The sequence below is a fragment of the Pongo pygmaeus genome, chromosome 19 (assembly GCF_028885625.2).
Source record: "Pongo pygmaeus isolate AG05252 chromosome 19, NHGRI_mPonPyg2-v2.0_pri, whole genome shotgun sequence".
Taxonomy (NCBI): Eukaryota; Metazoa; Chordata; class Mammalia; order Primates; family Hominidae; genus Pongo; species Pongo pygmaeus.
In genome coordinates this window covers 44,240,893-44,265,646 of record NC_072392.2, presented here as the reverse complement: position 1 = coordinate 44,265,646, position 24,754 = coordinate 44,240,893, and the positions used below count along the sequence as shown (strand labels likewise).

Here is a 24,754-nt window from a genome sequence, read left to right as displayed (position 1 = left end):
ACCCGCCGGCCAGGGCAGGAGGAGCCTGGAGGGCCCTGGGGGAACGGGCCGCGCTCTGCCTCAGCTCATAAGAGTCCATAGTCTTCCTAATGTAGTCAGTCTAAGACAATTGGTGTCCCAAATGGTTGATAGTGTTTTAGTTTACAATTTCAACACTTGTTAGGAGAAGAAAAGTTCAGATTACTGGGCCTAAATTCCTAATAAATTGTGTTTTGTTTTGTTTGAAATAGGGTCTCGTTCTGTCACCCAGGTTTGGAGTGCCGTGGCTTGATGACAGCTCACTGCAGCCTCGACCTCCTGGGCTCAAGTGATCCTCCCACCTCAGCCTCCTGAATAGCTGGGGCTACAGGTTCACACCACCATATGTGGCTAATTAATTTTTTTTTTTTTTTCAGAAACAGGGTTTCACTGTGTTGCCCAGGCTGGTTTTGAACTCTTGGGTTGGAGTGATCTTCCTGCCTCGGCCTCCCAAAGTGCTGGGATTACAGGCGTGAGCCACTGTGCCTGGCCCAAATACGTTTTTATAAATTTTTTAAAGTTGGAATTTGTGGTGTGGTTTTGATTGTCTACTGAAAAAGAATGATTGCAGTCTCCTTTTAGGTAAAAAAAAAAAAAAGGCAAACAAAAACAACAAAAAAACAAACTTAAAAATAACTCTTAGTTTGGTTAGGCTGTTAATAAATTTGACATTTATTGCTCTTGAAAAATAGCTGTGATCATCTTTTTTTCAGGGTAATCACTTTGATCAACATGACGAAGGATACTTGGAAACTGAACAAGCATCGCTTGACAAGCCTACAGAATCCATAAGATGATCATTGCTTAATTTCGGGTCTTAGCCAGTTAGGTAGGTAGTGTTTGTGTGACACTTAATGTGAATGAAGTTAAACTTATTAATAACCAATATAGTTTAGAGTTGTTTTCTTGCATGCCATACAGTAACCAGATAGAGTTTGGGATGTAATCTAATATTTAATATGTTGGGAAATCATTCCAAAACAATCTAAAAACACATTAGAATTTTGATGGGGGAAAAATATCTTTTTGGCCCATACTAATATTTTGTTGAAGGTAGCAAGTTAAAGTTTAGCATTTTGTGAATTGAATAAAGGAGTAAAATGTATTTTGATCCTTTATAGATTTACCTTTCCTGGGCAACATAATTATGTATGAAATGTTCCTACATAAGTAGAATATGGAAAAAAAATTTTGAAAGTTCCATTAGAAACAGTTAAGGGCTGAGTGCAGTGGCTCATGCCTGTATTGCAGCACTTTGGGGGGTCGAGGTGGGCAGATCACCTGAGGTCGGGAATTTGAGAGCAGCCTGGCCAACATGGTGAACCCCATCTCTACAAAAAGACAAAAATTAGCTGGGCGTGGTGGCGCACCCCTGTAATCCTAGCTACTCTGGAGGCTGAGGAACGAGAATTGCTTGAACCCAGGAGGTGGAGGTTGCAGTTAGTCGAGATTGTACCACTGCACTCCAGCCTGGGCAACAGAATGAATCTCCGTCTCAAAAAAAAAAAAAAAAAAAAAGAGAAGAAACAGTTAAGGAGTAATAAGTTTTATTTATCAGACTCTTGTGAAACATGGCAAGTTTGGGCTCTGTGTCTTAAGAAATGTCTAGTTTTTGTCAAAAGTTGATTATTTCTATCTTTTCACACTGCTTAGTTTTAGACACTGATGATATCAAGCAATAGAACAAGGAGATTTATTTACCTGGCTCTTAGTTTAAAAACAAAACAAAAAACTGACTGGGTACTGTGGCTCACACCTGTAATCCCAACACTTTGGGAGGCTGAGGTGGGTGGATCACTTGAGGTTACGAGTTCAAGACCAACCTGGCCAACATGGTGAAACCCCATCTCTACTAAAAATACAAAAAAATTAGCCGAGCATGGTGGCAGGCGCCTGTAATCCCAGCTACTTAGGAGGCTGAGGCAGGAGAATCCCTTGAACCTAGGAGGTGGAGGTTGCAGTGAGCTGAGACTACACCATTGCACTCCAACCTGGGCAACAAGAATGAAACTCTGTCTCAAAAAAAAAAAGTCTAAATTTTTTAACATTATTTTTATTTTGAAAAACACATTATTTTTAAATAACACATCCATTGTTAAAATGAACTTGTCATTATCATCAGCATTTACTATTTGTGCTTAAGTGCACATATTTAATAAGGTTTCAGTGAGTTATTGGTAAAACTCGAGTGTGGAAAAAAAGTCAAAGAGGGAATCTTAATCATTATAACCATCATGACAAGCCCTCTTCCCCTTAAGAAACACTAGCTTCTTAGGAAAATAAGGCAATTAGAGAGTGCAGATAGTTTAACTTTGGCTTTTATTTTCAAAACTGTAACATAGTAAAGGACCAACATATATTAATGTTCCTAATTAGGTTGGTGTTTTGTGTGTTTGTGTGTCTGTTTAGATGTTTATAGAAACTTACACAACTTGGGGTGTACATTTTTCTTCCACAGCAGTTGGCCCATATTAGCTAAGCAGCCATGATCTGGTTTGTTTTGCATAGTCTGCCTTTTTTTTTTATTATACTTTAAGTTTTAGGGTACATGTGCACAATGTAAATTTCTTCTCTTCTTTCTCTCCATCTCCCCCGCCTCCCATCCGTTTTTGTTGTTGTTTTGAGATAGAGTTTTTGCTCTGTCACCCAGTGGCGTGATCTCGGCTCACTGCAACCTCCATCTCCTGGGTTCAAGCGCTTCTCCTGCCTCAGCCTCCTGAGTAGCTGGGATTACAGGCACCCACCACCATGCCCTGGCTAATTTTTGTATTTTTAGCAGAGATGAGGTTTCACCATGTTGGCCAGGCTGGTCTGGAACTCTTGACCTTGGGTGATCCGCCTGCCTGGGCCTGCCAAAGTGCCAGGATTACAGGCGTGAGCCACCACGCCTGGACTCCACCTCCCTTTCTTATTTCTGTCCTTCTGGTCCAGTGAAAACTGCATAGAGTACCTTCTATCTTAATGTGCTTTCATGATGCTAGACTTAGGCATGGCAGTAATTGATGGCGCATGTGATAATACTGCAGAGGGAGAATTCTCATCTGCTGTTTAACTGAAAGCCTAGTCTTGTGTTTTGACATAAGGATAAAATGCCAAGCTCACTTTGCTAAGTTAAAAATCACTGGTTTGTGTCTTATTCTGTATTATTTTGGGGATTATCACAATAATGAAATCTGTAGGCTAGATCAGTATCTTGTATTTGAAAAATAATTTTTCCATTTTAATTTTAAAACTTGGGGGGGGGTCAAAAGTTTCAGATCAGAGCTATCAGAATCAACTCCCCAGTACCATATTCTACAAGGTGCGTGGTTGGTTAATATCCTTACACAAGCTATAATTCTGTGGGTACTCAACAGTAGCAGGAAATTTAATTAGATGAAATTTGCAACCTAGTATTCATCATTACTATACACAACAAAGATTTTTTTTAAACCACTAAATTAAATGATATTTAACATTTTTAAGCCTTCTTAGAGGGCTACACTGAAAGATTTTTGGAAAATTTATTCCTGTGGCACATGAGACTAATGCTATTTTACCTCTCACAATGTCCAGGATTTTTTTCTAGCACACATCATAGGGAGAACGCTATCAGAGGCAGTCTAATTGAGTAATCATTGTTGAATAATCTCAATGAATAGGAGTAGAATTGATATATGCCTTATTTATTAAATAGTGCTACCTTCTCCACTTAAAATAGCAAATAGTACATAGTACTCAGGCTGGATATTTAATTTTTTAAATAAATAAATGCATGTTCAGAAATGTCTATTAATAATTATACTTCTAATGAAAATTTACTTCCGAAATACATAAATATATGCATTATTTGTGACATGATAGTTTAGGGAGGAGGAGGAGCTTCATAGCCTGCACTGTGTTAGACAGAAGTAGGACACAGGAAATAGGAGAATAAACAAATATGTAAGACAAGAAAAAGAAGTAGGACACGCAAGATAAGAGGGATCTTATTTCTGTTGCCTGATCATTTGGGAGTAAAATTTTAAGTGTTCTTCTTTTTTTTTAACTTTTTTTTTTTTCTTGAGCCAGAGTCTCAAACGATTGCCCAGGCTGGAGTGCAGTGGTGCGATCTCAGCTCACCGTAACCTCCACCTCCCAGGTTCAAGCGATTCTCGTGCCTCAGCCTCCCAATTAGAAGAACTTAATTTCCAACCGAAGAACAGGCCACACACCCACCATTGTGGGGTCTTGAGCAGAGAGAGAAAACAAATAGGTGGTTTGTGAGAACTCTGAATTATGTAGAAAACCAGCTTTTTGCGTATTACCCTTTGTCAAAATTCAGTTGCCTTATTAACTAAAAGTTAGGATTCCTTTGCAATTCTTCCATGTCCATTTAAATTATATCAAGTTGACTCTTGAGAAGAAAAAAAAATTATAAGCAGCCTACTTGTATCATGCTTATTTGTTAGTTGTAAACCACGCAGTTGTGTGTGTGTCTGTGTCTTTTGAGAGACAGAGTCCTGCTCTGTCACCCAGGCTAGAGTGCAGTGGCATGATTTCAGCTCACTGCAACCTCTTTCTTCTGGGTTCAAGTGATTCTCCTGCCTCAGCTTCCCAAGTAGCTGGGACTACAGGCGTGCACCACTATGCCCAGCTAACTTTTGTATTTTTAGTAGAGACGGGGTTTCGCTATATGTTGGCCAGGCTGGTCTTGAACTCCTGACCTCAGGTGATCCGCCCACCTCAGCCTCCCAAAGTGCTGAGATTACAGGTGTGAGCCACCGCACCCGGCCGACAGTTTTTAAAAAGTTTCTATAATTTATTTTTGGTTCTATGAGATTATAATTAAACCCCAAATTATATATTTTATTTAAAAAAAAAGCCAAAAGGTTTTTAGTCATTATTATAGTAACTGAAACTAAGTAAAGAGTTACTTTTTAAAAAATTATTTTTCAAAATAATTACTACTTTAGAAATAAATTGGCTGGGCATGGGAGCCCGGCAGGTGAAGGATGCAGAAGCTGTGTGACCGTGCCACTGCACCCCAGCCTGGGTGACAGAGCAAGACCCTGTCTCAAAAAAAAAAAAAAAAAAAAGAAAAGGGAAGAAAGATATTTAGTATTCATTGCTCTTGTTCTGTCTAGATTACATGTTTGAGCCATAAGCTAGTTCTACCAACTTAGTGTTATAAATATAGCATCCATGGGCCGGGTGTGGTGGCTCAGGCCTGTAATATAATCCCAGCACTTTGGGAGGCTAAGGCAGGCGGATCATGAGGTCAGGAGTTTGAGACCAGCCTGACCAACATGGTGAAACCCCGTCTCTACTAAAAATACAAAAATTAGCTGGGTGTGGTGGCGTGTGCCTGTAATCCCAGGGTCTCAGGATGCTGAGGCAGGATAATCGCTTGAACTCTGGAGGCAGAGGTTGCAGTGAGCCGAGATCACACCACTGTACTCCAGCCTGGGCAACAGAGCAAGACTCCGTCTCAAAAAATAAAATAAAATTAAATTAAAAAGTAGCATCCATGGACCAGGCGCGGTGGCTTAGGCCTATAATCCCAACAATGGGAGGCTGAGCGGGTGGATCACTTGAGGTCAGGAGTTCAAGATCAGCCTGGCCAACATGGGGAAACCGTCCTCTACTAAAAATACAAAAGACGATTGGCCAGGCATGATGGCACGTGCCTCTAGTCACAGCTACCCAGGAGGTGGAGGTTGCAGTGAGCTGAGATCGTGCCACTGCACTCCAGCCTGGGTGACAGTGAGACTCCATCTCACAAAAAAAAAAAAAAAGCATCCATGGGAATAATTGAAAAAATCACAGTACTAAACAGAGAGAATAGATTGCTTGTTTCTCACAGACTGGTTATTGAATTTCTTGTTCTTTCACAGAGAAAGTTTTGATCATTTCAGCGATAGACAAGTCTGGTTTGTTTTTACTTTGTTATAAGTTATTTTGATGTGCCTCCTTGTGTTACCCATCATCCTTAAGCCTATTGGATTTTTGATGAATGTTTATAAAACCTTACCTTAAGCCTATTGGACTTTGACAAGTGTTTATAGAACTGTTTTTCTCTTATTGGTGGGAAAGGGGACCATACTGAATACTAGCCCTTCCTGCAGAGTCACAGAGCTGCCTCTTTTCCTCCAAAAGCAGGTAGTTTGAAATGATAGGAAAGGTCCATGTTTTCTGTGTTGGTCATTCACTTGCCCTGGGAGGTTGGTGAGGGGAGGGGATACTGGGAGAAGTGTCTATTGTTTCTGTTGTCTTTGTTATGATTGGAAAGACTTAGAGTGGCCTATTAACTATTTTATTATAGTCCCTGAGAAAGTAGATTTAATTAAATAACAGTTTTAACCTAAAGTTTTTGAAGAAAAATGCCGCTACCATTTTTTTTCTGAGAAGGTGACAGCATCCTCTTGAGTGGTTTTGTAAAAGTGGTGCTAATGTGTATAACTTAAATTTTTTCTGTTTTCTCCTTCTCCCTTTAACATTTGCTTTTCCTTTCACTGTTGTCAGTCACAACACGCTGCTCTTGAATCTCTCAGCTGGCCTTGACTCGTGAATTTACTTATGCTTTCACTCTTCTTTAATACATACATTACTTGCAAGCAGTGAATTGAGAACAAGATAAAAAAAAAAAGACCATCAATCAACTGTGATTGGACAGTTTCTTACTTTGTGTTACATTTATTTATTTATTTATTTATTTATTTTGAGACGGAGTCTCGCTCTGTCGCCCAGGTGTGATCTCGACTCACTGCAAGCTCCGCCTCCCGGGTTAACGCCATTCTCCTGCCTCTGCCTCCTGAGTAGCTGGGACTACAGGCGCCTGCCACCGCGCCCGGCTAATTTTTTGTATTTTTAGTAGAGATAGGTTTTCACCGTGTTAGTCAGGATGGTCTCGATTTCCTGGCCTCGTGATCCGCCTGCCTCGGCCTCCCAAAGTGCTGGGATTATAGGCGTCAGCCACCGTGCCCGGCCCACTTTGTGTTGCATTTAACTGTTCTTTTGACAGCCCAGTTTTGAAAGCCAGGTTCCTATGGAAATGCTCTCACTCCACTTGGACTGCTTTTGGAAATAGCGTACTGCTTCATCTGCATGTTTATTTTAGTGCCTTCATAATATAACACAGTCAGCATAAAGTCTCATCTCCACTTAGCCAAAGATTGAGTTTTCTTTTAAAAAAAAAATAACGACAACAACAAAATGGGAGGGAGGGAGGAACAATTTTTGTCAGCATTGTTTAACATCTAAACCTTGGTGCCAGATATAGTTACAACGTGAGTCTCTTAAGAGATTAAACAAGGCCGGGCGGGTGGCTCACACCTGTAATACCAGCAACTTTGGGAGGCCGAGGCGGGCGGATCAGTTGAGGTCAGGAGTTCGAGACCAGCCTGGCCAACTTGGTGAAATGTCTTCTGTACTAAAAATACAAAAATTAGCTGGGCGTAGTGGTGGGCGCCTGTAATCCCAGCTACTCAGGAGGCTGAGGCACAAGAGTCCCTTGAACCCAGGAGGTGGAGGTTGCAGTGAGTCACTGCACTCCAGCCTAGGCGATAGCGTGAGACTCAGTCTCAAAAAAAAAAAAAAAAGAGAGAGAGAGAGAGATTAAACAATAATCAACCATATACTCTTAGAGTCATTCTGCTATGCTTGTCCTTTCTAGAATTATTCAGTTGTAGGAATTATGATATGAAATAAGGATTTTCTGCACAGGTAAGTTTGTTTTCATAGTAGTAAAATAAGGGCCTGTTTACCTTTGTTTTCTGCAAACATTACCTATATTGAGACTTTTAATCTTTTTTTTTTTTTGGGGTAAGAAAGTTATAAATAGACGCTGAGCACTGGGTAAGGGAATGCTTTTCCTGGCAGTTCATTTGGGAGGGGAGAAGGGAAGAAGCCGCAGCAGCAGTAGTGTTATATTAAGTTTTCGTGATGTATAGTAATGTGGAAGTCAGCGCTTGGCATCAGTAGTGTTTCTAATTCTTTCAGTTCATATGTAGCAAAAATAACTTGCAGCAAACTTTTGTGTACCATAATGATATTATATATATATGTATATTTAAAACAATATATGTTTTGTTTTAGAAACAATTTTTCATTATAGTTTGCCTCCAGTTTTTGTTTTTTAAAAAGTATCCGGGGCTCATGCCTGTAATCCCAGCACTTTGGGAGGCTGAGGAGGGAGGAGGGCTTGAGCTCAGGAGTTCTAGATCATCCTGGGCAACATAATGAAACCTCGTCTCTACAAAAATGTAAAAAGTAGCCAGCCAAGGCCATGTGCGCCTGTAATTCCAGCTACTCGTGAGGCTGAGGTGGGAGGATTGCTTGAGCCCGGAAGGTCAAGGCTGCAGTTAGCTATAATTGTAACACTGTACACCAGCCTGGGCAACAGAGCAAGAACCTGTATCAAAAAAAAAAAAGTGTCCTGATTTTCCCCCATCAATGAAATAATCAGCTGCTTAGCCCAGTTTTGTAGGTTGTATGCTATCATAAACTTAAAGAAGGAAATTGTCCTTTAAAAACAAAACACAACTGAGCATTTGGAAGGCTTAATCTTCTTCTAACTTCTAGTTAGAGAAGATAACAGTAAAACAATGTTTTTCTTTCCTCAATGACTCCAAGGAACATTTTATCATTGAATATGGAGATGTAAGACAAACAATTTAATGTGCAATATTTGGTTTTAATGCAGAAATTTGTGGTTTAGTCAGCTTTATAAATTGATTTCAGGAAATATGAGATTATTTTCAAATGGTTTACCTTTGTTTTCTGCTAACGTTACTTATATTGAGACTTTTAATCTTTTCTAGATTAAAACTATAAATTACATTTTAATACATATAGAATACTTTGTGTTTAGAATTTTTCAATCTTTTCCTTTGAATGTATAGCACCATTTTTTCTGATACAGTTAGTGCTTATTTTAGCCTTGTCTTGGTACTTCATAATAACTGTAAAAAGCAAAGAATTGGACAAAGAGCTGCAGATGTTTCCGATACCTTGACCCATTAAACAAAAGCTGACATTTAATTGTTGTTTTTAGCATTTTTTTCATGTAGTTTACATTGAAATACCTTTTCCAGTGTGCTCCTGGGAAGATGAGACATTATGTATGTTGTTTCTCCCCACTGCGTGCACTAATGGTTCTTTCTATTTATTTATTTATTTATTTTTTGAGAGGGAGTCTCGCTTTGTCGCCCAGGCTGGAGTGCAGTGGTGACATCTCGCCTCACTGCAACCTCTGCCCTCCGGGGCCAAGCAATTCTCCTGCCTCAGCCTCCTAAGTAGCTGGGATTATATACATATATATTTTATATGTGTATGTGTGTATATATATATACACTTTTTTAAAACCAATCAAGTCTAGCCTGGATTTTGCTCTGACTGTTTTTTTCATTTCTAGTAGTGGAACAGTCTTACATTTACAACTTACTTTGTATCATGAAAGCCTGACACATAAAACAACTAAACACAATGTATATTATCTTTAAAAAAGAATCTTAACGTGGTGCTGTTTAGGTGGTAGATATGACTATATACGTACTTTGATTTTATGTTTTTTTTGAGACGGAGTCTTGCTCTGTCCCCAGACTGGAGTGCAATGGCACGATCTCGGCTCACTGCAACCTCCGCCTCTGGGGTTGCTGCAATTCTTGTGCCTCAGCCTCCTGAGTAGCTGGGATCACAGGCACCTGCCATCATGCTTGGCTAATTTTTGTATTTTTGTAGAGACAGGGTTTCACCATGTTGGTCAGGCTGGTCTTGAACTCCTGACCTCAGGTGATCTGCCCACCTTGGCCTCCCAAGTTGCTGAGATTACAGGGTAAGCCACCGCGTCTGGCCTATTTTATGCTTTTTAATGTTACTTTAAAACTTCATAAATGTATTCTTCCCCTTTTCCCTTTCCCCTTTTTCTCCATTTTAAAATGTTATGTACAAAAGTTGCCCAGCACACCATCAGAAAGGACCTTTATCCTATATGTTCTTCCCATATAAAATACTAGCCAACTTTTCTTTTTACATTAGTGTCCCTCTTATTGGACACATTTACTCTATTATTAGCACCTTTTTGCATGCATATATGTAGAATTATCGCTTGCTCATCATCTGTTTAAGTGTCACTAGGCAGGGAAGAATATACTATTGGAATATTTTTGGTTTGTCTGACTGTTTTGTCTGTCAGGATATTATTGGACACTGCTTACTCCAGAAACATGGGTGGAAGCTGGGCCAGGGATTAGGAAAATCTCTTCAGGATGAGTCTTTACATTTACCAAAGAAAAAGAAAGAAAACTGTTTCTGATGCAGATCTTGTACCTGAATATATTTGTTGTCTTTCTAAAAAGGTGCTTGGGTTTTTCTGCCTCCCTGCCTTTCTACCCTTAGATTAGTCTATTTTTCCTATAACTGTATTTTAAGTCACTGTTAAATTTGCCAGTAATTTGCAAGAGTAAGCTGCTGTGTCATCGAAACTTTCAAGTCAAACATACTGTGTGTGGCTCAACCTGTTTTTAATTTTTTTTTTTTTTTTTTTTGGTGGAGGTGATGGGTGGGTGGAGTGAAAGGAATGCAAAATATCAGAGTATGCTTTATTTGTGATATTTAGTAATGTATTGTGGCTTCAGTATTATAAAGAGAATCATCCAGTAGCAGAGTTTAATTTTTATCCTTTTAAATTCTCCCTGAAGCTGGTGATTGCCCTGGCTCTTTTGCTCTGCAATAAGAAATCTGTGTAGTGGTAGAAAGAAAAATTAACCCCCATGAAACATAAAATGAAAGCAGGGGTTTCTGAGGGCTCTCTAAGCAGAGAGGTTATTTCCCAGGTTCCTATCAAGGTCTGGAAAATGTATGGCTTAAAGTTTCCATTGCATTTGTTACATTGTTTAACTATACCGGTCATTTGGATTATTTCAGCTTCTGAGTTCTTGCTAGTTGGAAACCAAGCAGCTGCATTCACTTTTTAGCTCTCTCGGATTCAAGAGCTACTGTTTGTTCTTTGCAGATGTGATGTGAGTGCTGCCTCAGAAATTATGGGAATCATTGTGCCTGTACATCTGGTCATGGGGGAGCTTATTGTATAAGGGCATCTTTGGGGAGAAGTGTGCTACTGTTGACGAATTCTTTGAATTTTGAAAATTGATTTTGACAGTTTGAATGCTGAAGTCTGATCAATTCAAGTGTGTTGAGAGGAACAAGGACAGGTGTAGTGGTTCATGCCTGTAATCTCAGCAATTTGGGAGGCTGAGGCAGGAGGATTGTTTGAGGCCAGGTGTTCAAGACCAGCCTGGGCGACATAGCAAGACCCCATCTCTATTTTTTAAAAAAGAAAAAATTAATTAATTAATTAAAGAGAGAGAGAAACCAAGAGGATAGGACTTGAAATATAGGACATTTCAGTTATTAAAACCTTTACTTTTTAAATTCTACTTCTGCAAATTCAGTGGTGACAAATGGGAGATGCTCAATAAATATATTTTGATGGAATATTCATCACTAAGCATTAACCTATTCTTTTGGGGAGTTAGAAAGATTCCATTACCTTTAAACTTGTTTTCCAGTGGCACAAGAATTCTTTGCAAACACTACAAAGAATACTCTGATTAAGAGCAATTTGTATGGTATAGGCCACAGATTGGTTTTTGTTTGTTTGTTTGTTTGTTTTGAGACGGAGTCTCACTCTGTTGCCCAGGCCGGAGTGCAATGGCGCGATCTCGGCTCACTGCAACCTCTGCCTTCCAGTTCAAACAGTTATCCTGCCTCGGCCTCCCGAGTAGCTGGGATTACAGGCACATGCCACCACACCTGGCTAATTTTTGTATTTTTAGTAGAGATGAGGTTTCACCATATTGGTCAGGCTGGTCTCGAACTCCTGACCTCATGATCCTCCTGCCTCAGCCTCCCAAAGTGGTAGGATTACAGGTGTGAGCCACCGCACCCGGCTGGACCACAGATTTTGTAAGAGCCCAGGAGAGAGAAGATAATGAAGACTGAAATAGAGTTGGCTTTTTATAGAATTTGTCCCATTGGTTTGCATAGTTGTTAGTGTTGGGTTGAACTGAATGGAAGTGATTGCTTTAGAAGAAGGCCAGAAGACTAGATTTGCTTTTCCCTCCAATTTGAAATACCTCTTCTATTCCAGGACACCCAGGAGCATTGCTGATTGTTACTTTCTTTGTTCAGGCACACAAGGTGGGGCCGTTTCATAGTGGCTAGCAAATCTGTTTGAATCCCAGAATGTTCATTTTAAGCATCAGAGACTTTAAAGTACAATTAGAATCTGCAGAGAGGAAAGGAGGGGGAAGAGATAGATAATGTATTTAAGAGAGCATAGGTAAATGGCTACTCACCTACTTTGAGTGATCCAAAATTATTATCAATTTTTGTTTTTAAGGAGATTTTAGGCAGGGTGCTGTGGCTCATGCCTGTAATCTCAGCACTTTGGGAGGCTGAGGCAGGAGGATCACCTGAGCTCAGTGAGACCAGCCTAGGCAACATAGTGAGACCCCATCTCTGTCTTCTCTTATGCCCCCCCAAAAATGAGTTGGTCATGGTGGTGCATGCCTGTGGTCCGAGTTACTCAGGAGGCTTGAGGTGGGAGGATTGCTTGAGCCCGGAAGGTTGAAGCTGCCGTGAGCCATTATTGCACCATGCGCTCCAGTCTGCGTGACAGAGTGAGACCCTGTCTCAAAAAAAAAGAAATAAAAAAGAAGAACAGTTTAGAATTTTGGTTCTCTTTAAGCTTTGAGCTTCTTGAAAAGAGGAATTAGGTTTTCTCTATATTTTACCTCCATCTCCATGGTAACAGGTATATATAGTAAGTACTCAATAACACATAAATCTATTCATTTAAAAATACAAGGGAAATTTAAAGCTCATTTGAAGTTTTTTTTCTTTTTAATTGTTAAAAAATACATAACATAGCCAGGTGCAGTGGCTAGCACCTGTAATCCCAGCACTTTGGGAAGCTGAGACAGAAGGATTACTTGAGGCCAGGAGTTGAGACCAGCCTGGGCAATATAGCAAGACCCCATCTCTAAAAAAAAAAATTAAAAAATTGGCTGGGCTTGGTGGCACACACATGAAGTCCCAGCTACTAGGGAGGTTGAGGTGGGAGGATCACTTGAGCCCAGGAGTTGAGGGATGCAGTGAGCTATGATTGGGCCATTGCACTCCAGCCTGGGTGACAGAGCGAGACCCTGTCTCTGCTTAAAAAAAAAAAAGAATTCCCCCTTTCCACAACACGGAGCATAAAATTTACCATCTTAACCATTTTTAAGTGTACAGTTCTGTATGTTAAGTATATTCACATTGTTGGTGTGAAGTCCATCTGTTTTAAATGGTTAGTGTCTTTATTCTCCAAAAAGAATGGAGCCTTATTCTGTTTCCAACATTAAGAATTGAGTTTGTTTCATAACTGGCTGTTTATTTCCTAGTGTCAGATTCAACAGTGTGCAGGCATTGTGCTGGTTTCTCTTGCATATCTCCTTCTGTAGCACCCACATAATTTTACCTAGAATATATCCACATTTATGGCATATTGAAGCAAGTTATGACAGATTTCTTTGACTGTACTAAACCTTTGCTATAAATAACCACTCAAGGAAGCCCTGTCACTTTGGTGTAAACAGTCATGCCTTCTTGTTTTTTTTGTTTTTGTTTTTGTTTTGTTTTGTTTGAGACGGAGTCTCACTCTGTCACCCAGACTGGAGTGCAATGACACGATCTCAGCTCACTGCAGCCTCCGCCTCCCAGGTTCAAGCGATTCTCCCACCTCCGCCTCCCAAGTAGCCAGGACTATAGGTGCGTGCCAACACACCCGGCTAATTTTTGTATTTTTAGTAGAGATGGAGTTTCACTATGTTGGCCAGGCTGGTCCCGAACTCCTGACCTCGTGATCCGCCCATCTTGGCCTCCCAAAGTGCTGGGATTGCAGGCTTGAGCCACCGCACCCAGCCGCCTTCTTGGTATTTTATAGACTAGGCATTGCATGTAATTTCTGGGCTTATGCTTTTGTAAGCTCTTTGCATTGACTAGTTTATTGTCAACTTGCCTTTTTATTTGAGTTTAGGACTCTAACATATCTAACATGCAACCATCCACTAAAATTTTAAGCCTGGTCTCTTTGGGCTTTCTTTATCAAAGGTTTAAAAATTATCTTGACCCATGCAAGGCTTTTGCCAACAAAAGTTGCAGTCCTTGCGGCTCCAATGCCGATATCTTGTCACTGGATAGATGGGAGAATAGGGCATGCAGACTCCGGAGTGAAGTTATCTGTGGCAGGATACAAACTGAACTTTGGAAACTGAGTTTATTTTTGTACTTCTATTTTCATATTCGTGTTTTGTTCTCCCTTAGTATTTGCTAAAATATTTCAGAAGTTTTAAAAAAATTATCGTATGTGGCAGATAAGTGATTGTTAGTATTAAAACATAAAAGACCTGAAGAAAATATATGTTGACAAGATTTCTGAAGGAAACAACACAAAGAAAGCACAACTGATGAGAAATATTATGAACAATTATTTATTGTAGAAGCAGAAGATGTGTTTAATTCAGAATAAAGCAAGAGTGAATGATAGTTGTATTTTGTAGCAGTTGGACTAGATTCAGTTCTGGAAATTGTTTTATAACCTTTTGGCAGTTTTGAAATGAAATGTAGTTCAAAATTTTAATTTTTCTGTGAAATACATTTAGTCAGTAGGTGTAGCCCAGTAGGTGTAGCTTTACATTGTCTAAGAACTGTTTGATGATTTGGCTGAGTCTTTGCTCACAGACAGAAGTTTAGCCCGTGGGAAAAATAAGTGGGGTCTGATATTATTTCATATCTCACCCTGTCTAGAAGGTTCGATCAGTACATTTAGACAACCAACAAATATTTACTGACCTAACACTACATTCTAGTTATAGTTATACCAGCAGTAAATACTGTAAGACATGGAGAGAGTAGATAAGATGGTTCCTGACCTTCAGGTTTATTTTCCAGTCTCCCAAGCCTTGTTTGTTTAAACTGCTGTAGACCTTTGAAGTTTCCTTAAAGCCAAGGATGTTTTCTACTTCTGTGTACTCCTTTCATGCTTAGAATTAAGTATGTGATTGGTCTGAATATTTAATTGAAAAATCGTTTCAACCTCCTTGTGAGTAGGAAGTCTCATTAATTTTTGCATAAAAGTACTTGGTGCAGGATATAAAAGCAGAGTGTTAATATTTGGAAATATAAGATCTGGGTTTGAGTTTGGCACTACCACTTCCTATAAGTAAAGGGACAAGGTACCACCACTGAATTATTTTCCTCAGCAATAAATGGAAATTAAAATCTCTGCCCATCTTCTTAAAGAGTAGTTATGAAGACAAAGTAAGTGAACTCACATTATACAAACTGTAAAAGTGCCATATAAATGCTCATTATTAATACTTATTGTATAGTACATAGTTATTTTAACTGAATTAGAGATAATCCATCCTTAGGTCTTCCAAGTCTAACAACAGTACTAGTTAATATGCTTTCTGTGTGATAGATGTTGGACTTCAGGATCTGTGCTTTTAATGTTATATGTGTTTTAGGACCCCTAAATTCCTAATTTTGGTGTTGGTTTCACTAATTCTGAGCTCACTAGTCATCTCTACTTCTGAGTCTAACTTCTAAAAAATCATCTAAAAAGAGCTACAGTTACTCAGTAGTGGTGTTGGGACAACTGAATAGCAACCCAGAATTTAAACAATTGGATCCCCATTGTTGTTCCTTACCCCAAATAGATTCCAGATGAATAAAAGGTTTAAATGTAAAAAATGAAATCATAAAATTATTAGGATGAACAATGGTTATTATCTTAAAAATAATATTTGAATAAGAAAAACTTTTCTAAGCTTAACCCAAAACTTAGAAGCCATAAGACATGGACAAATATGCCTAGTATTCCATTATTGGAATGCTAAGCATCTGGGAGTTATTCATGTCCTACTGTTCAAGGTCATTGCCAAGGTCTGATTGCAAAAATTTAAAAAATTGCAATGTCAGGCGTAAATGAGTTAAGAAAAGGATAAGGCCAGTCACAGTGGCTCACACTTGTAATCCCAGGACTTTGGGAAGCCAAGGTGGTGGATCACTTGAGGCCATGAGTTCAAGGCCAGCTTGAGCAACAATAAGACCTCGTCTCTACAAAAAATTTTAAAAAACAGATTAGCTGGGTATGGTGGCATGCACCTGTATTCCTAGCTATGGAAGGCTGAGGTGAGAGGATCGCTTGACTCCAGGAGTTTGAAGTTGCAGTGAGCTATGATCCTGCCACTGTACTCCAGCCTGAGCAACACAGCAAGCCTGCCTCAAAAAAGGAAAGGATAAATTTGGTTATATTTCATCATAACAAAGTCAACAAACAAATAGACTGGGGAAAATATCTGTAATATCTCATTATAGGCAAAGAACAACTTTCCTTCAGGTATTTATCAGTTTGAGAAAGACCTAAATATAATAGAAAAGGGGAAATGATATGAACACTGTGTACAGAAAGGTAATACAGATGGCCTTTACTTTTTATTATTTATTTTTTTGAGATGGAGTCTTGCGCTGTCACCCAGGCTGGAGTGCAATGGTGCAGTCTTGGCTCACTGCAACCTCCAGTTCTCAGGTTCAAGTGATTCTCCTGCCTTAGCCTTGTGAGTAGCTGGGATTACAGGAGTGAGCCACCACACCTGGCTAATTTTTTTGTATTTTTAGTAGAGACAGGGTTTCACCATGTTGGCCAAGTTGGTCTTGAACTCCTGACCTCAGGTGATCCACCTTGGCCTCCCAAAGTGCTGGGATTACAGGCATGAGCCACCACGCCCGGCCGCAGATGGCCTTCAAACATATGAAAATATTCTCAACCATTTTCATAGTAAGAGATGTGCATATTAAACTATAAAATGTTAGCTTGGTAAGATTATGGGAAAATAGGTGCTTACATCATAGCAATGAGAATATAAATTGGTGAAAGCCACTACAGAGAACAATTTAGATTACTTAAAAATTAAAATGGATGTATTCTTGAATCCAGCAATTTTTTTTTTTTTGAGACAGTGTTGCTTTGTTGCCCAGACTGGAGTGCAGCGGCATAATCATAGCTCACTGCAGCCTTGATCTCCTGCGCTCTAGTGATCCTTCTGCCTTAGACTTCTGAGTAGTGGGGACTACAGGTGCACACCACTATGCCTGGCTAATTTTTAAGAAACTTTTTGTAGAGACAAGGTTTCACTATGTTGCCCAGGCTGGTCTCAAATTCGTGGGCTCACGCGATCCTCCCACCTTGGATTCCCACAGTGCTGGGATTACAGGTGTGATCCACCATGCCTGGGCTAGTCATGCAATTTTTTTTTTTTTTTTTTTTTTAGACGAAGTCTTGCTCTGTTGCCCAGGCTAGAGTACAATGGCGCGATCTCGGCTCACAGCAACCTCTGCCTCCTGGGTTCAAGCAATTCTCCTGCCTCAGCCTCCTGAGTAGCTGGAACTGCAGGTGCCCGCCACCACGCCTGGCTAATTTTTATATTTTTAGTTGAGACGAGGTTTCACCATGTTGGTCAGGCTGGTCTTGAACTGCTGACCTCATGATCCGCCTGCCTCAGCCTCCCAAAGTGCTGTGATTACAGGCGTGAGCCACTGCGCCTGGCCCTATTCATGCAATTAACAAAATTTTTAGGATATAAAATTCTTAAGCATTTCTTTCTGGTTACTAAATAATTAATATAACACACAGTTGCTTCCTGTGTAATAACACGTACATTCCTTTTGTTGATATTGAAGCAGATTTTTCAAAGTTTTGTTAGTTTTATTTGGAATATATCTCCAGACATCTCACACATCTTTTTAAGAACATTGTATTATGTTTTGGGATTGAAATAAATAAATGTAAAAATTTTACTTTATAAAATCATTAGCCGAAAAAATGTGTTAAGAGAGATGAACATTCTCTATAGCTTGGGTAGTAAAACTGAGGCATTTTAATGTGAAATATTAAAATGCTGCATTCTGTGGGTATACAGGAGTGTGCCTGTAAATTTATGTTTGTATCTGCTTGATGATGAAGGTAAAAATTTGTGTAAAGATAGACTCTCTGAAGGGAAACTGAGTTGCATTTTATTATATTTTAAAAATTTGGTATCATGTACTTGTATTACTATTCAAAAAATATAATTGTTTTAGAAAAGACCTAGAGTGGGCAGAGTGAAAGCAGAGTAGGGTTGGGGCATTTCTTTGGTTTTGCTTATGTATACCTCCTTCCCAGTCTTGTTTCAGTTAGGAAATAAATGGTGACTACAGTAGAGTAAGGCCTGCATTAGGTAAGTCTCAACAATATTTAGTCTACATTTTATGACTAAATGAAAATTATATTTTTTTTTCCTCTAGAAATGAGGTCTTGCTATGTTGCCCAGTCTCCTGGCCTCATGCAGTCTTCCCACCTCAGCCTTGCAAAGTGCTTGGATTACAGGCAGAAAACTAGATTTGAATTCAATACAATAGAATAGAAACATGTAATGTTACAATTTAGGCCTTATGGTTAAATTAGAATTAATTAAATTAATTATATTGCACTAACTTCTGGCCTGGTGTGGTGGCTCACACTTGTAATCCCAGCACTTTGGGAGGCTGAGGCAGGAGGGTAACTTGAGGCCTGGAATTCAAGACCAGCCTGGACAACATAACAAGACGCTGTCTCAACAGAAATAGAAAAATTAGCCAAGCACGATGGCACATGCCTGTAGTCTTAGCTACTTGGGAGGCTGAGGGGAGAGAATTGTTTGAGCCCTGGTGCTGGAGGTTGTAGTGAGCTGTGATGGGCCATTGCACTTCATGCATTCCAGCCTGGGCAACAGAGCTAGATCTGTCTCTATAAATAAATTATGCAAGACCTGTCTCAATCAGTCAACATCAATATTTTACTAATTTCTTAAGAAAAATCATTCTTTGAGAAAATATTTTTATTACTATTATAGTGACACAGATACATTTTTCTGAATAGACTTTGCAGAAGCTAAGTTGTCTTTGTATCTTCCTTTTCCTTCTTTCTTTCTTTCTTTTTTTTTTTATGAGATGGAGTTTCATTCTTGTTGCCCAGGCTGGAGTGCTGTGGCACCATCTCGGCTCACTGCAACCTCTGCCTCCCAGATTCAAGTGATTCTCCTGGTTCAGTCTCCCAAGTAGCTGGGATTACAGGCACACACCAGCACACCCAGCTAATTTATTATATTTTTGGTAGAGATAGCGTTTCGCCATGTTGCCAGGCTGGTCTTGAACTCCTGACCTCAAGTGATTGGCCCACCTTGGCCTCCCAAAATGCTGGAATTACAGGCGTGAGCCACCGCGCCTGGCCTTACTTTTCCTTTTCAATTCATGTTTTCCTTTGTAAAAAGGAAATAATGCTTAATATTTATTATGTGCCAAATATTGATCTAGAGTCTAGATGTTTTGCATTGTCTCATTTAATGAAATAGATATTAGTATGCTCATTTTATAAATTGAAAGTTTTGGAAAGATTATACAGCTACTGAGTCTCTGCCATTCAAACATAAGCCTGACTTTGAAATCAATATTTATACCTTTTCCCTTCTCAGGAAAAACTGATACTGAAAATAGGAACAGGTAGGTGGTAGGATAGCAAACATGTAGCTCCCCCAAATCGCAAAGCAAGGTATGGATTGTCAGAAAGGCTGAGTTATACACAGAGCTGGCGTAGCTGAAGGAGCATGTAGCTGTAATTTCTGTTTTTTGCTAATTAAATGGGCCTTGGAGTCTTTATTCAGTTGCCAAAGGCAAGCATAATTTTAGTTATTTACAAACCAGATTTAATAAGGTATGGGCTCTATAGAGTCTTTGACCTTTTTAATGGAATAAATATAAACCATAGAAAACAGGCCCAGATAATAAACAAGATTAGTCAGAATTGGCTGTCAACACTAAGAGGTTAGGTTTTAGGGATAAAATAGAAAAGGAAAGGGCCGGACGTGGTGGCTCACACCTGCAGTCCCAGCACTGTGGGGGACCAAAGCAGGAGGATTGCTTGAGGACAGGAGTTCAAGAGTAGCCTAGGCAACATAGCAAGACCCTGTCTCTACAAAAATTAAAATAAATATAAGGATGAAAGGGATTGCAGGAGAGGAGAGGGAATGAGAATGGGGAACTTGCATGCTGTATAGAAAGGGACTACTTGTTTCCTAGTACAGAGATCATCACATTTAAAGAATAAATGAAAAGACCTTAAGTGTGAGTTAAGTCAAGAAAAAATAATAATCAGAAAAGTAGTTGCAGTCCCAGTGGCATGTGCCTGTAGTCCTAGCTACTCAAAAGGTTAAAGCAGAAGGATCAGTTGAGCCTGGGAGTTTGAGCCTGGGCAACATAGTGAGACCCCATCTAAAAATTAGCCAGGCAAGGTAGTGCACACCTATGGTCCTAGCTACTTGGGGGGCTGAGGTAAAAAGATTGCTTGTGTCTAGGATTTGAAGGTTACAGTGAGCTATGATTATGCCACTGCACTGCAGCCTGGGTAACAGAGCAAGACCTTGTCTCTAAATAATAAAAATAATAAAATAATAAAAATAAAATGCTATAAGGGTTCAAAAGAAGAGTGACTAGGGATGACTTCAGAAAGAAGTCCTGAGGAGAGAGGAATAGGTATTACCAAAGACAGGAGATACTGATGTATACACGGTAATTGCAGTTGACAAACAGTAGGCATAGCTAATTGGAGCAGATTGTGTCCATGGTATAGTGGATTTCATGCATTCTTTAACAGAAGAAACCATCTCAAAATTTTTTTTAAATGTTGAACTTCAATATATGAAAGAGAAGGGAAACCCCACACAGTTTTTGTTTTTCTTTTTTTTTTTTGGTCTTTTTATTTTATTATTTTTAAAATTATTTATTTATTTATTTTTTTCTTTTTATTATTATTATTATTATTATTATTATTATACTTTAGGCTCTATGGTACATGTGCGCAACATGCAGGTAAGTTACATACGTATACATGTGCCATGCTGGTGCGCTGCACCCACCAACTCGTCATCTAGCATTAGGTATATCTCCCAATGCTATCCCTCTCACCTCCCCCCACCCCACAGCAGTCCCCGAAGTGTGATGTTCCCCTTCCTGTGACCATGTGTTCTCATTGTTCAATTCCCACCTATGAGTGAGAATATGCGGTGTTTGGTTTTTTGTTCTTGCGATAGTTTACTGAGAATGATGATTTCCAATTTCATCCATGTCCCTACAAAGGACATGAACTCATCATTTTTTATGGCTGCATAGTATTCCATGGTGTATATGTGCCACATTTTCTTAATCCAGTCTATCATTGTTGGACATTTGGGTTGGTTCCAAGTCTTTGCTATTGTGAATAATGCCGCAATAAACATACGTGTGCATGTGTCTTTATAGCAGCATGATTTATAGTCCTTTGGGTATATACCCAGTAATGGGATGGCTGGGTCAAATGGAATTTCTAGTTCTAGATCCCTGAGGAATTGCCACACTGACTTCCACAAGGGTTGAACTAGTTTACAGTCCCACCAACAGTGTAAAAGTGTTCCTATTTCTCCACATCCTCTCCAGCACCTGTTGTTTCCTGACTTTTTAATGATTGCCATTCTAACTGGTGTGAGATGGTATCTCATTGTGGTTTTGATTTGCATTTCTCTGATGGCCAGTGATGGTGAGCATTTTTTCATGTGTTTTTTGGCTGCATAAATGTCTTCTTTGGAGAAGTGTCTGTTCATGTCCTTCGCCCACTTTTTGATGGGGTTGTTTGTTTTTTTCTTGTAAATTTGTTGGAGTTCATTGTAGATTCTGGATATTAGCCCTTTGTCAGATGAGTAGGTTGCAAAAATTTTCTCCCATTTTGTAGGTTGCCTGTTCACTCTGATGGTAGTTTCCTTTGCTGTGCAGAAGCTCTTTAGTTTAATTAGATCCCATTTGTCAGTTTTGGCTTTTGTTGCCATTGCTTTTGGTGTTTTAGACATGAAGTCCTTGCCCATGCCTATGTCCTGAATGGTAATGCCTAGGTTTTCTTCTAGGGTTTTTATGGTTTTAGGTCTAACATTTAAGTCTTTAATCCATCTTGAATTGATTTTTGTATAAGGTGTAAGGAAGGGATCCAGTTTCAGCTTTCTACATATGGCTAGCCAGTTTTCCCAGCACCATTTATTAAATAGGGAATCCTTTCCCCATTTCTTGTTTTTGGCAGGTTTGTAAAAGATCAGATAGTTGTAGATATGTGGCATTATTTCTGACGGCTCTGTTCTGTTCCATTGATCTATATCTCTGTTTTGGTACCAGTACCATGCTGTTTTGGTTACTGTAGCCTTGTAGTATAGTTTGAAGTCAGGTAGTGTGATGCCTTCAGCTTTGTTCTTTTGGCTTAGGATTGACTTGGCGATGCGGGCTCTTTTTTGGTTCCACATGAACTTTAAAGTAGTTTTTTCCAATTCTGTGAAGAAAGTCATTGGTAACTTGATGGGGATGGCATTGAATCTGTAAATTACCTTGGGAAGGATGGCCATTTTCATGATATTGATTCTTCCTACCCATGAGCATGGAATGTTCTTCCATTTGTTTGTATCCTCTTTTATTTCCTTGAGCAGTGGTTTGTAGTTCTCCTTGAAGAGGTCCTTCACATCCCTTGTAAGTTGGATTCCTAGGTATTTTATTCTCTTTGAAGCAATTGTGAATGGGAGTTCACTCATGATTTGGCTCTCTGTTTGTCTGTTATTGATGTATAAGAATGCTTGTGATTTTTGTACATTGATTTTGTATCCTGAGACTTTGCTGAAGTTGCTTATCAGCTTAAGGAGATTTTGGGCTGAGACAATGGAGTTTTCTAGATATACTATCATGTCATCTGCAGACAGGGACAATTTGACTTCCTCTTTTCCTACTTGAATACCCTTGATTTCCTTCTCCTGCCTAATTGCCCTGGCCGGAACTTCCAACACTATGTTGAATAGAAGTGGTGAGAGAGGGCATCCCTGTCTTGTGCCAGTTTTTAAAGGGAATGCTTCCAGTTTTTGCCCATTCAGTATGATATTGGCTGTGGGTTTGTCATAAATAGCTCTTATTATTTTGAGATACGTCCCATCAATACCTAATTTATTGAGAGTTTTTAGCATGAAGGGTTGTTGAATTTTGTCAAAGGCCTTTTCTGCATCTATTGAGATAATCATGTGGTTTTTGTCTTTGGTTCTGTTTATATGCTGGATTACATTTATTGATTTGCGTATATTGAACCAGCCTTGCATCCCAGGGATGAAGCCCACTTGATCATGGTGGATAAGCTTTTTGATGTGCTGCTGGATTCTGTTTGCCAGTATTTTATTGAGGATTTTTGCATCAATGTTCATCAAGGATATTGGTCTAAAATTCTCTTTTTTTGTTGTGTCTCTGCCAGGCTTTGGTATCAGGATGATGCTGGCCTCATAAAATGAGTTAGGGAGGATTCCCTCTTTTTCTATTGATTGGAATAGTTTCAGAAGGAATGGTACCAGCTCCTCCTTGTACCTCTGGTAGAATTCGGCTGTGAACCCATCTGGTCCTGGACTTTTTTTGGTTGGTAAGCTATTGATTATTGCCACAATTTCAGCTCCTGTTATTGGTCTATTCAGAGATTCAACTTCTTCCTGGTTTAGTCTTGGGAGGGTGTATGTGTTGAGGAATTTATCCATTTCTTCTAGATTTTCTAGTTTATTTGCGTAGAGGTGTTTGTAGTATTCTCTGATGGTAGTTTGTATTTCTGTGGGATCGGTGGTGATATCCCCTTTATCATTTTTTATTGCATCTATTTGATTCTTCTCTCTTTTTTTCTTTATTAATCTTGCTAGCGGTCTATCAATTTTGTTGATCCTTTCAAAAAACCAGCTCCTGGATTCATTTATTTTTTGAAGGGTTTTTTGTGTCTCTATTTCCTTCAGTTCTGCTCTGATTTTAGTTATTTCTTGCCTTCTGCTAGCTTTTGAATGTGTTTGCTCTTGCTTTTCTAGTTCTTTTAATTGTGATGTTAGGGTGTCAATTTTGGATCTTTCCTGCTTTCTCTTGTGGGCATTTAGTGCTATAAATTTCCCTCTACACACTGCTTTGAATGCATCCCAGAGATTCTGGTATGTTGTGTCTTGGTTCTCGTTGGTTTCAAAGAACATCTTTATTTCTGCCTTCATTTCGTTATGTACCCAGTAGTCATTCAGGAGCAGGTTGTTCAGTTTCCATGTAGATGAGCGGTTTTGAGTGAGATTCTTAATCCTGAGTTCTAGCTTGATTGCACTATCTGAGAGATAGTTTGTTATAATTTCTGTTCTTTTACATTTATTGAGGAGAGCTTTACTTCCAAGTATATGGTCAATTTTGGAATAGGTGTGGTGTGGTGCTGAAAAAAATGTATATTCTGTTGATTTGGGGTGGAGAGTTCTGTAGATGTCTATTAGGTCTGCTTGGTGCAGAGCTGAGTTCAATTCCTGGGTATCCTTGTTGACTTTCTGTCTCATTGATCTATCTAATGTTGACAGTGGGGTGTTAAAGTCTCCCATTATTAATGTGTGGGAGTCTAAGTCTCTTTGTAGGTCACTCAGGACTTGCTTTATGAATCTGGGTGCTCCTGTATTGGGTGCATATATATTTAGGATAGTTAGCTCTTCTTGTTGAATTAATCCCTTTACCATTATGTAATGGCCTTCTTTGTCTCTTTTGATCTTTGTTGGTTTAAAGTCTGTTTTATCAGAGACTAGGATTGCAACCCCTGCCTTTTTTTGTTTTC

The 24,754-nt window shown here is 39.3% G+C and overlaps 1 pseudogene across 1 annotated transcript in view; it reads left to right on the top strand.

Annotated features, from left to right (window-relative positions):
- LOC129017839 (keratin, type I cytoskeletal 18-like) overlaps positions 1-24,754 on the top strand; it is a 90,399-nt pseudogene that overhangs the window by 11,857 nt on the left and 53,788 nt on the right. Inside the window, exon 2 of the transcript XR_010124625.1 lies at positions 732-847. The product of XR_010124625.1 is annotated as a keratin, type I cytoskeletal 18-like (transcript). The remainder of the gene's footprint in view (positions 1-731; positions 848-24,754) is intronic.